This window comes from Sus scrofa, chromosome 3, assembly GCF_054392235.1.
Source record: "Sus scrofa isolate SSC_HxYL_T2T_F1_AM1 chromosome 3, Sscrofa_HxYL_maternal_Yorkshire_Landrace_v2.0, whole genome shotgun sequence".
Classification (NCBI taxonomy): domain Eukaryota; kingdom Metazoa; phylum Chordata; class Mammalia; order Artiodactyla; family Suidae; genus Sus; species Sus scrofa.
The window spans coordinates 120,269,084-120,281,139 of NC_139385.1; positions in this window are offsets into that span (position 1 = coordinate 120,269,084).

Genomic DNA, 12,056 nt, shown 5'->3' on the forward strand with positions numbered 1-12,056 from the left:
TTGGATGTAGTCTTTTTAAGCCGTGTAAAGTAAGATTGTTCTATAGCACCTAAAGCCAACAAACCCATCATTGACTGCCTACAGTGTGCTAGTTTCTTCTCTTCCTTTCATGCGTTAAAAAAGACCAAGTTTAAAAATCTTCAATTGGAGTTCCTGTCGTGGCACAGTGGAAACGAATCTGACTAGGAACCATGAGGTTGCAGGTTCAATCCCTGGCCCTGCTCAGTGAGTTAAGGATCCGAGGTTGCCATGAGCTGTGGTGTTGGTCATGCAGCTCGGATCTGGCGTCACTGTGGCTGTGGCGTAGGCCAGCAGCTGTATCTCTGATTAGACCCCTAGCCTGGGAACCTCCATATACCGCAGGTATGGCCCTAAAGGGCAAAAAAAAAAAAAAAAAAAAAAGGAAAAAGAAAAAATCTTCAATTGAAGCCAGTAGTTTCCATCTGGAAATGAGGCTGCCCAAAGTCCCGATGGGCCAGAGAAAAATCAGTCAAGGAGCCTGAGTTCTCATCCCAGCCATGTCTCTATCTGTGTAACCTTAGACTGTCACTTCCCTTCTCTGTGCTTCATTTTACTGCAAAATGAAAGGATTGGACTGGTATAATCTCTAAGGTCTTCTCCGGATCTAAAAGTCTATAAATATATGACCTGAAAACTGGTTACATAAGGGATCTGCTGTTCTCAGAGACTCAGCCACTTACTATCCTGTGATATCTGGGCTTTATCAACTTGGCTGAGGACCCCCCGCTCCCCAGGTGCCTGAGGTTGGAAAAGAGAACAGGAGAAAAGCAAGCACCCCCTCTGCTTGCTCCAGCAGGTGATTTCATCACTGCCTGGTGCTGGGTGGACGGTGTGACCTTGTTCTGTGTCTTCTTGTTGTGTGACCTTGTTGTGTGCCTGACAGGGTCCATGGTTGTGGCCATGGAAGGGGCACAGTGGAAACCATGCTGTTGAGCTGGTGCTTGTTGTCACCAGTAAATGAAACTGTCATCTGGTTGGCATGTGAGAAATGCTTATTAATTATCAAAATCACGGCAGAGGCTGACATCTGCCATATCTTAACCAGCCTTCATCGCTAGAGAACGTGCACACACCACATGCATGCACGTGCTCATTTTCTTACAAAATTTCTTGCCTCGGAATATTCTAGGCTATTTTACAGCATGATTAAAAGTGAAGAGCTTCAGAAATAAAACCCATATTTGCATTGAGATTGCACAGGTCCGTTTCATTGATTTTCTGGAATGTTCCAGGGTATGGCCTGAACCTGAGACCTGCTATTAGTGAGGCTGTCAGGGCTGACCAATGAGTGTGAATTCCCTCCTGAGCTTAGGAACAGAGGCAAGGCAGAGTGGTCGTGAAAATCTAACAAGCAAGTGCTTTGTGAGCTATAAATCACCATGGTGTTCCGAGGGATTGCCCTTTTCAGACACTTGGCCTTGCCTTGCTGTCTTCATCTGCAAAATGCTTCAACTTTATAAAGCAATGACCTTGGTCTCGGTGTCGCCTGAAGGATGCCAGCACTGCCTGCAGTATTGCACTACAACCTGCAGAGGGCAGTAGAAGACTGGACCTGAGACCAGAGTCGCCAGAGTCTCCCATCTGCTGTGGGTTAGTGTCTGAGTAGACCAAGTGTCTTCAAAGGCCTCTTCAAAAGCCAGATTTGAAGTTGACTTAGGGTTTCAGACTGATAAAAATCTCAAAAGAGCTTTCTGAAGACGTGGGTCCGCCACGGGAGCCTGAGTTCCAGGTGAGTGACTAGCAGGGGAAGGCAAGTCTTACCCTTGTATCTGCACCTTGCCAGGTGCCAATTTTTATACTTTACTGATGGAGTTTCATTTAATCATCCCAGTGGCCTTGAGAGGTAGTGCTTTAATCTCCATAACCACACGAAGGAGAAACCCTACCCACAGCTGTGCCGCGGGGCTGCTCACAAACCTTTACTCCTGGAAAACGGGCTGCGACTAAGCCATGCGGGTGGGGGCACCTTGTGTAAAACAAGAGTTGCTCTGCCTGTCAGAATGCTCCCATGCTACCCATGCTCCCAGAGGTTGGAGGAGGCCCCCGAATGCCTATCTGTTTGCCCAGAGGCAGGTTCGGATTCTCTCAGGGGTCGGGCCAAGCCATGGACTGTGGTCAGAGGGCAGCTCGTGAACTTCATCCCACTCCAGCCAAGGTGGCAGGGAAGCCAGGACAGGGAGGGCAGGATGGATGGAGGTCGTAGGAGGAACCCTGGGCAAAGGATAAGGACAGAAATAGTCCCGGCTGATTGATTTACAGCTGGGAACATCCCTGAGCCCATGACATTTTTATCTTTAGTGGAGGGGGAGCCTGGAAACCATTCCCTTTGCTGCCTATTTTAGATCCTGGGACAAGGCTATTTGGAACACACAGCTTCCTTGACTTGCCAAGGTTTGACTTCGCCCTGGGCACCCCCAGGCCCAGGGATCTGCCCTTTTGTTCTGTCTCTATCCTGGCCTGGGGGAGTACATGTCCCCAAGGCAGGAGACAGATCCATGACAGTCTTGTCACCTGAAACAAAGCAGCCCACCATGGGAATGGAAATGTCAGGAACTGCCCAAAGCATTTTTGCCATCATCTCTGTCCTTGAACTGGCCTGGCCCTGACCTTGCGCAATCTTCTAGACCAGCTTAGTATCCTAGAGCTGGAAGGACGTTGGGAACCATCAAGCTCAAGCTTTTTGTTTAAGAGCTGAGAAATGGAAGCCTAGAGCGGGTAACTGACTTGTCTGGGGTCCCACAGCCCTTTAGTGGGAGAGAGAGGCTTTATGACCAGTCTGCTTGATTCCTGGTCCACAAACTTCAAACTAAACCATAATATATCTGCTAGTCAAGGGAGCCTCCTCTGATGGTACTTCGGGTCAGCTTGCAGGGAAAATGATAGAAATCTAGTCACATGGGATGGGACGAATATATGGAGAGCTTGAGGCCCAAGACAAACACCATGGCAAGGAGGGGCTCGCGCCCTCCTGTCGCCTGTGCATAGGTCAGGATGCTGCAGTGGGGATCCTTCTGAAGCCCCACAGGTGAGAACGAAACAGTAAGTGCGAAACTTCCCCTTATTCCGAAGTGAGGGGCCCAGTCATCTAAGCGAGAGCAGAGGGGTGGCTGGAAATGGACTTTGCCGCCTTTAGCTTATCATCTACATTAGGGAATAAATGAAATAGAGAGTTTGAGGGACTGGAGGGTCAGGACATCTTCGAAGATTGAAGGATGTGTAGCCTCCCTGTTAAAGAGAAGGGAGGGAACACGAGGAGAGAGATGGTGTCAGGGACGTATTTTTCCCTCCAGGCCAGGGAAGCTTCTGGAACCACTCAGAGCCTCGGGGTCCCAAGAGCTGCTTGAGGGGCTGTGGGTGGATGAGCCTGAGGCAGCATAACAGAAAGGGAAAGGGGGGGTGGAGAGCGAGTCACTTTGTCCTCCAGCGTCGGGGCATACCAGTGTGGCCACACTGGAGGGAGACACCTGGAGGACTGCCTGGAGGGGGCGAAGCAATCCCAACAAAGGGAGAGACCAAGCTATGCCCGGGGAACAAAATAGCCTCAGGTTTCCTTGCTCCAGTGTGGCCCGTGAGATACTCACACATCCTTGCCCCGCTCCTCTGTTCCATGCTGACATCAACCACCACACCCCCTGTTCCCAGGGGGACACCTTGCAGCAGGGAGGAAGGCAGCAGAGTTGTCTTCCAGCCTTTGTGATGGCTTGAGAGTGACAGCAGAGATTTCTCACTGGGAAATCGCGCCTGAATTTGAGCCCTGCATGGTGAGGAAGGGGTGTAAGAACCGCGGTGCCCAGGTTGCTTCCCTTGTTCCCATGTGCTCAGAGCATCAGCCCTGGGAGCACAGGGCACATTTCAGGGAGTCTGGGTGGCACGAGGCCTGCTACCCTCTGCTCCTGCCTCCCCATCACCACTGCATCCCAGCTCGGGTGGAGACCAGGGTCTTTCCTCTGTGCAGCTAGTTGTCCCGACCCATCCATGCCTGTGCCCCATGTTCTTCCTGCCACCAGTTGCGTATATCCTGGTGTCCTCCTGGCCACGTGATGTACACGAGGGGTGCCGCCTTTCCTTACTTCCCGCTGAGGCTGGACGGCCCACCTGCCCTGCACAGTGGCACCCACATGTCTCAGGCAGTGCTTGGTTGCCTATGATCTGGCGTGGGGGTAGGGGGACGACCCCTCTGCTTCTCTTCTTCCTCTCTCTTGGGCAGGTCACTGAGCTCCCCTGAACCTGGGTCTTTGCATCTGCAAAATAGTCACTGAGTAATCATGCTGGCCCTGCTGGGCCGTTGGGAGAATTGGAAGAGTGAGTTGGGTCCAACAGCGCTCAGGGGAGTGTAGGGGCTGTGGCTGTTTCCAGACCCTTGACCGCGGCTCACCGGGGACAGATGGCCGGGAGAGCATGAGCGAGCTTTCCAAAACACACAACACCAGCAGGAGGGAAGATGCAGAAATGAATCAAACTCTTGACCATAATGAGGCAGGAGATGAGGGGGAAAGTGGCAGCACACGGATGGCTGTGGCCTTAAGCCAGGTGGCACCAGCGCTGATTATATTTGGGCACAAGTGACAAAAATGATTGATTAGCGTGTCTCGGCTTCTCACACAAATGTGATTTTCCCAGCAGGCTGGGCTAGGGCGTAGGCCGACTGAGGGCACAGATGAGGTGGCGGTGGGGAGGGAGCCAGTCAGGCTGCCGCAGCTGTCTTCACAGGCCCATATCAAAAGGCTGGAAGGAGGAAGTCCTGCCCTCATGTTACCCACGCTGTTTAATCTTATAATGACGCAAGCGACGTTGTTACAGCAATTAGTGGGCACTTCACCTTGCACTGTTTCGTGTAACTCTTGCCAGTGACCAAAAAAAAAAAAAAAAGAAAAAAAAAGATAAACCAAAAAAACCCCCACCAAAACTCTTGCGAGACACCTATGAGGTATGTTTTACAAATGTTCCTGCTTTCCAGATGAGGCTGGGGGAGAAGGTGGTGGGGGCGCATGCATTCAGGAGCCCTGGTTCTGAGATCAGCTGCCCTGTTCCATTCTTGGGACTCCCACTTAGCTGCTTAGCAAATTATTTAAATCCTTGTACTTCTGCTTTCTCATCCATGAAATGGGGATAATGATGGCTCTCCTGCAGGGCTGTGGGGAGGGTGGCATCAGGACGTGCAGGTAGGCTCAGTGCCTGGCAAGGAAGCAGCTGCTTTTATAAAGTAGACGCCTGAGCAGTGACAAAACCCAGGTCTCCAGAGGCCAGGGTTTCGACTCTTTCAATGGGGTGGTGCTGGCTTGTAATTTTTCACTTTTCACATTTCAGTTGGCTGCTAGCCCTGGAAAGTGCGAGCACACACGTCTTTCTACCTTCTCACTCCCCTCCACCCCTGTCTCTGAATGCAAGGGTAAGGGGGCACCTGGCTCATTGCCAGAAGGAAAGTACCTGCCCTAGGAGACAGGCTCCCTTCAGCTCTTCGCAGACCCAGAACAGCTACCTCAGGGCCAGGGCCATCTCTGCATGGCATCAGGAGAGGGGAAGGAACCGTTCACTCATGGTGGCCCAAGGGCTACTTCTTCCACGTCCTCTGGGAAGCCAGTTGCCACTTAATGATAGAAGGTAGGCGTATTGGTTTGGACCAGGCACAGGATGCACATAGAGCAGAGTGTGTGGGGCCTTGTCTCCTTTCTCTGTCTTCCCAAAGAGCCATCAGTCTGATGAAACATTAAGTGTAAGTGTTCTTTATCCTCTTGGGGCTGGACCAAGAGCTTCTTTCAAGGATGCTACATACTTCACAGGCCCTTTGGGCTTGGTGGCACTGGTCCCGTGGTAGCTGGTGACACAAGAGTAGGTCTAGGCTCTCCGGTGAGCTGCTCTAACCTGGCAACAGCCTCCCTCCCCCATTCCTTGTCCCCACCTGCGCCCTAGGACCAGGAGAACCAGCCCTCTGGGAGATGTGCAGTCTGGATTTGCTGGTAATTGGCAGACCTCCCTTAGCTGATGAGGACACTGGCTCATGAGGATCTCGGTCCTCATGTCCTCAAGTCTCATCATCCGGGTACCTCCCCCCTCAACTGCATGTGCCATGTGCTTCTTAAGGGCCGAGTCCCCGCTCAGCTCGGGATTGCGGTGGGGAGAGCATGGCTGCAAATGGCCCTTCCAGTCTGCTCTGGTGGCCATGCGTGCCCTTCCCTGGGCAGACTCACCCTCTGAGCTCCACCTCCTCATTTGTAAAAGATGGTGAGACCTGCCATCAGTCTTGTAACATTAAATGGAATGACCTCTGCAAAGCACCCAGCACAGCATCTGGCACCTGTTGGGTGCTCGATAAATGTCACTCCTTGCTGTTCCAGGATTTTCCCAGCCCCTGTACACAAATTTTGTAAGTTTGGTGACCAAGTATACTTATACAGATTCCTTGCAGTAGACGCTGTTGGAAATCCTTTACCGGGCTTCGAGTTAGCAGTTTCTCTAAGTGTGGGCTGCTTACAGCCCACGTCTGCTGCCTGTCATCTGGAAAACCACCCTCAGTGAAAACAGAAGCCACCTCATCTGGGAGGCTATACCCTGTGTGCCCCTCAGCCACTGGGGCAGCTCACAGCTAGTGATGGGTTGTCTCCACAGACAGAAGGCTGGGCCCTTGCTTCAAGGTGGGACTAACTGTACTGGGTGTGCAGTTCCTGCTCCAGACTGTTTAAGGGATGAGGCTGAACCTACATCCTTGCTTGGCATCTTCCCCAGCCCTGCCCCGCTTCAGTCATTCTCCGTCCTGAGAGCACTCTGCCAGTAAATTACTGCATTGAAACCCCTTCTAAGCCCATTGACCAAGTGACAGGTCAAATGCCATTTTCTACCTGCACAATTTAAAACCATTATATTCTTGCATCCTTGCCCTCTGGGGATCATGTGGCTGGGAATCCCCACTCTCTTGTAACGTTACATGTGGCTGGGAGTTCACAGTTTATTGGGGGCTGACACTCAGACGAATGGAATCAAGTGTGTGTGCTTGTTTGAGCTTGACAATACCTTAAACTTCTCCTGAGTCTCAATCATGATCCAGGGCCGCTTGCCCAGTTCTCACAATAATATCCCCTGGTCAAAGCATCATCCACTTCCTGTCCTGTTGCAATGAGGGCTCCTCTTGCCCTAAGATAGCAGTCAAGCCCCAACCCCAAAGTGGCTGGAGCTGCCTGCCTTGCTGTTGGTTCCTTTTAGGTTAATGGTCACCTGGACTCTGAGAAGATTGTGTTGCTCAGGTGGTGTGATTGAAGCATTACCATTTTAGAGCTGGAAGGGACAACCCCAAGGGGCCTAGCCGAGGGGTCCTGGACTGGGGTGATTTTGTCCCCTAGGGTCATGTGGCAATGTCTGGAGACCTCTTAGGTTGCCACAGCTGGGGGAAGGGTGATGATTCCTTACCTTTGGTGGGTGGCACCCAAGGATGTCACTAAATATTCTGCAAAGCACAGGGCAGCCCCCTGAAACAAAGAATGATTCAGGCCCAGATGTCAACGATGCTGAGGCTGAGAAACCTGGCCTATCCTACAGCCTGGATGGCAGGGAAGCCTCTAAGGGCTCTGGTCTTCTGGGATGCTTGGTAATGTTTGGTTTCTTAATTTGCATGCCGGTTATAAGGGTGTGTCACTGAAAATTCATTAGACAGGTCATTATGATTTGCATATGTATATGAATGTATATTACTCTTCAATAAAAAGTTTCCTCTGTAGAAACTCTACATCCATGATATCCTCTGGTGAAACCTTTTGGCAACTTGCTTTTCCATTCAATGTTATGCTTTTAGTATGTTTTTTTCATCTTGGCCCGTTGGATCTAGCTCAGTCATTTATCTGTTAGATAGTGTTTTATTATATATATATGCCAAATTTTATCCTTTCATCCCATGCTAGTGGCTGTTCAGGCTGTTTTCAATCTTTCACTGTTACAAACAACACTGTGGAAAACATCCTGGACTGTACTTCCTTCTGTAGCGGGTGAGAATTTTCCTCTAAGGCCCATATCCCCAAACTGGCATTTCTGGGTATGTCTCCTTTGTTTCTTATTTTTGACTATTCATGTCATGTTTTATTTGAGTGTCTAGATGGGTGTGTTTGTGTGTGCATGTGTGTTTAAATGCAATTTGAGGCTCTTTCTCTTTTAAATGGCAAAATAAGGTATTTATAGTAATAGTGATTAATAATGTATTTTGGGAGTTCCCCTTGTGGCTCAGTGGATTAAGAACCTGAGCAGTATCCATGAGGATGCAGGCCTGCAGCTATAGCTTCAATTCAACTAGTAGTCTGGGACCCTCCATATGCCATGGGGCAACCCTAAAAAAAAAAGAAAAGACAAAAAATATATTTTGGGAGTTCCACTGTGGCTCAGCAGGTTAAGAACCTGAGTAGTATCCATGAGGATGCGGGCTTGATCCCTGGCCTTGCTCAGTGGGTTAAGGATCCAGCATTGCCGTGAGCTGTGGTGTAGGTTGCAGATGTGGCTTGGATTTGGCGTTGCTGTGGCTGTGGTGTAGGCTGGTAGCTGCAGCTCCATTTTGACCCCTAGCCCAGGAACTTCCATATGCTGCAGAGGCAGTCCTAAAAAGAAAAATAAAATGTATTTTGATTTATTTTTTCATTTCATGTGGTATTTCTCTACTGATCATGTTTGCTCTCTTTTTCTCATTGTCTTCCAGCAGCTTAATCAAGCTTTTTCTTTCCTTCCCACCCTGTTCTCTCTGTTAGTTTGGCTGTTCTACATCCCATTTATAAAGGTAATCTTTAAATTTTTAACATGCACCCTGTATGTAGAAAAGCCTATGTTTAATTAATATGTATATGCTGCCAAACAGGTTAAGAACGTCGAAATGCGTGAACTCTGGTCGTCCCCTCTCTTCCTCCATGTCTCTGTAACGAAGTAGCTTCACCTTATTTTAATGCTTTAGTCATTGTTGTGTTATTCTCGTACAGTTCAGATCTATTCATATGTTTACCTTGGTTTTTCTCATCATTGCTTTTACATCCCATTCCTTCCTTCTGGGTTCAGTTTCCTTTTTTCAGGAACACGTCATTTGCAGTTTTTCCGTCAGAATTTGTAAATGATAAATTCAGGCTTTTTGGTAAAAACATATCTTTATTTTTCCCTCATCCTCAAATAATGATGGAGTTGGGTATTGAGTTCTAGGAAGCAGCTGTTTTCTCTCAGTCTCTGGAGTATATTCTTCTGATATCAGTCTAATTGTCATTCTTTTGCAGGTGGCCAACATCTCGTCCCGGCTGCTTTTCCTCTGTTAAGGTATTTGACTTTATGATATCCCTTTATCTGGGTATGGGTTAACTCTATTATGCTTGGGAAGTACTCTTCTTCCTCATTCTTACAACAGCGTCAAAGGATGCTGGTGGGGGTTGCCCTTTACAGTCTCTCAGGGACCAAGGATAGCGATCATCTGGCAGTTGCACCAACTGGACAATGGAGCTCTTGCTCTTGACCTTCTGGCTTCAGTCTCCCTTTCTTTATTCTGAGCTCAGCTAGGTGTTATATTTTCTACAGCATTTCTCTTCATTTGAAGCAGAAGAAGAATATTCATTTAATTAAAACTTCATGTTGCCAAGAAGTTGTATCGTTTAAGAGGTTATATTTTAAAACATCTTAGAGCCCAGATTTCAATCCCATTTATTTTGTGCAGGAATTGATATCTCAGAACCAACTGCTAGAGCACAATTTCAAACATTTCCAAATTAGTACATCTTACCACGGCACATTCTAGTTTTTCTTATGCTGTCACTATCCATCATCAATTGGCTACTCCTTTCTATATTTGCAAAAATTTCTAGGGTTTATCTTTCAATTCCTAATTGCCACAGCAATTCATTTTATTAAACAATGGCCATCCATACAGGCTGTGAAACATCCTTCCAACAAAATTTTAGCACTGTCTGTGCTGTGCTCTGGAAGGAAAATAAAGATGAATAAACCTCAGCTATTGCCTCCAGTAGCATGTTGTCTAGTAGGAGAAATAGGACATGTACATTAATAACCTTAATGCCAGTTGGATCATGGCAATGGCTGATGCTTTTAAAATTCACAAGGAACACTCACCTATAGATGGAGAAACCAGAGAAGGCTTCATGAAAGTGGCATTTATACTAAACGATGGTTCTGAAAGATGGTGTATTAATTTTCTATTGCTGCCATAATACAGCAAATGTAGTGCGTTAAAACTACACTTTGTAATGTGCAGCGTGGTAACTAGTTAATGCTGTTTTGCATATTCGCAAGTTGCCGAGAGCAGTATTATCCTACAGTTCTGTAGGTCAGATATGTGGGCACCATGTGGCCCTGCTGGGTCCTTTGCTTAGAGTTTCAAAATCAAGGTGTTGGCAGGGCTGCTTTCCCTTCTGGAGGCTCGACAGATGAACCTGCTTCCAAGCTCATTCAAGTTGTTGGCCGGATTCATTAATAGCGGTGGTAGGACTGAGGTCCTGATTCCTTACCAGCTATCAGCTGGGGGCCTTTCTTTGCTCCTCGGGGCCACTCTCATTTCCTCTTCATGCTTTTCCTGTGCCCCACCCCCGTCCCCAGCAATGGGGCTGAGTCCTCTCATGCTTTGAATCTCTCTGACTTCTGCCTGGTCTTTTCTGACCCTGGCTGGGCAAAGTGGTTAGCTTGGGCCCATCTGGATAAGCTAGGCTACTCAATCTGTTTTCAGGCCTGTAGCCTAAATTACATCTGCAAAGTCCCTTTTGCCTTGCAAGATAGCATAGTCACAGGATTCAGGGATTAGGGCGTGGACATCTTTGGAGAGTAGGGGACAGGTAGAATTTACATGTGCCGAGCTCTGCCAGGGGTCCCTTTATAGAGGAAATGGAAAGAATGAACCTTGGAGGTAGGAGACCTCCTGCAAGGAGCAGGGAGAACAGCCAGCCTCCCTGAGGTGTGAACTTGCCTTCTACATGGTGAGATGTGAGTACAAGCCCTTGGGTAGAGTAAGAATCACTGAACAAGGGTAAGGCAGCCATAGGCTCCTGACCAGAGGGGCGTGGGACGTGCAGGGCCACCCACCTTTGTTCTGCAAATGCACCTGCTATGGTAGCATGTCTACACTTCCTGTATTTGCTTTGCTCTTCTAGATTTAACAGGGTAAAGCCAGACACCTTCAATAACTAATTTTTATTCAATATTCCATATTCATTGCACAAAGTCTTGGCAAATCAGAAGAATGTAATACTCACCCACAATCCTAACACTCAGAAGAACTGTTAACGCTCTGTGGTTTTGTGAGATGCCTTTAAAACTTAGCAATATACCCACCCAGCTTTCCCTGTCCATTAATATTCTTCCTTGATGTTATTTTTAATGGATACATAGTTTTCTGTTGTAGGGATGGCACAGTGGTTTATTGAATGGATCCCCTCATGTTGACATTTGGCTTGTTTCCAAGTTGTTTTACCACCATAAACAAACGCTGAGATGAGCATAACAAGGGTTGTTTTGATGGACATGCTGGACAGGATGTCCTCAGACTCGCAGCAGGAATGCAGAGTGGGGCCTGGATGCAGTCAGAGCTGTTGGCCTGAACAAGCTCCTTGCCCGTTTTTTCATCTTGGGCCTCATGGCTGTTCCTGTGTGTGTCTTGTTTTGTTGTTAACTTGATCCAGCTGCATCTGAGGACTCCAGTTGGGACCTTGGAGCTGTGGTATGAGGAGGGGGTGTCAGAGCAGCGATTAAGCACCACTGAGGACAGTGGGAGCTCGGGGGGGGGTGTGCACCCCAAGGGTGTGTTGGGGGGGCAGCAGGGTTGGGGGGAAGGCTCCAAGCCAGAGTGAGAGGGGCCACCAGGGAGATGTGCTGGAGCTTCCTGAGAGCCTCTGTTGGAAGCTGTTTCCTTTGGAAGGAAAGGGAAGAAAACAGCAAAAGCTGTGCTGCTTTGGGAGGATGGAGGGAGAATGAACCGTGGCCACAGGCTGCAAGTGTGACAGTGACAGGATCTGTGCAAGACGTCCCTGGGTCCACCTCCTGCTTCTCTGCTTTCTCCCCAGTGTACCTCCCCTACCACCTGC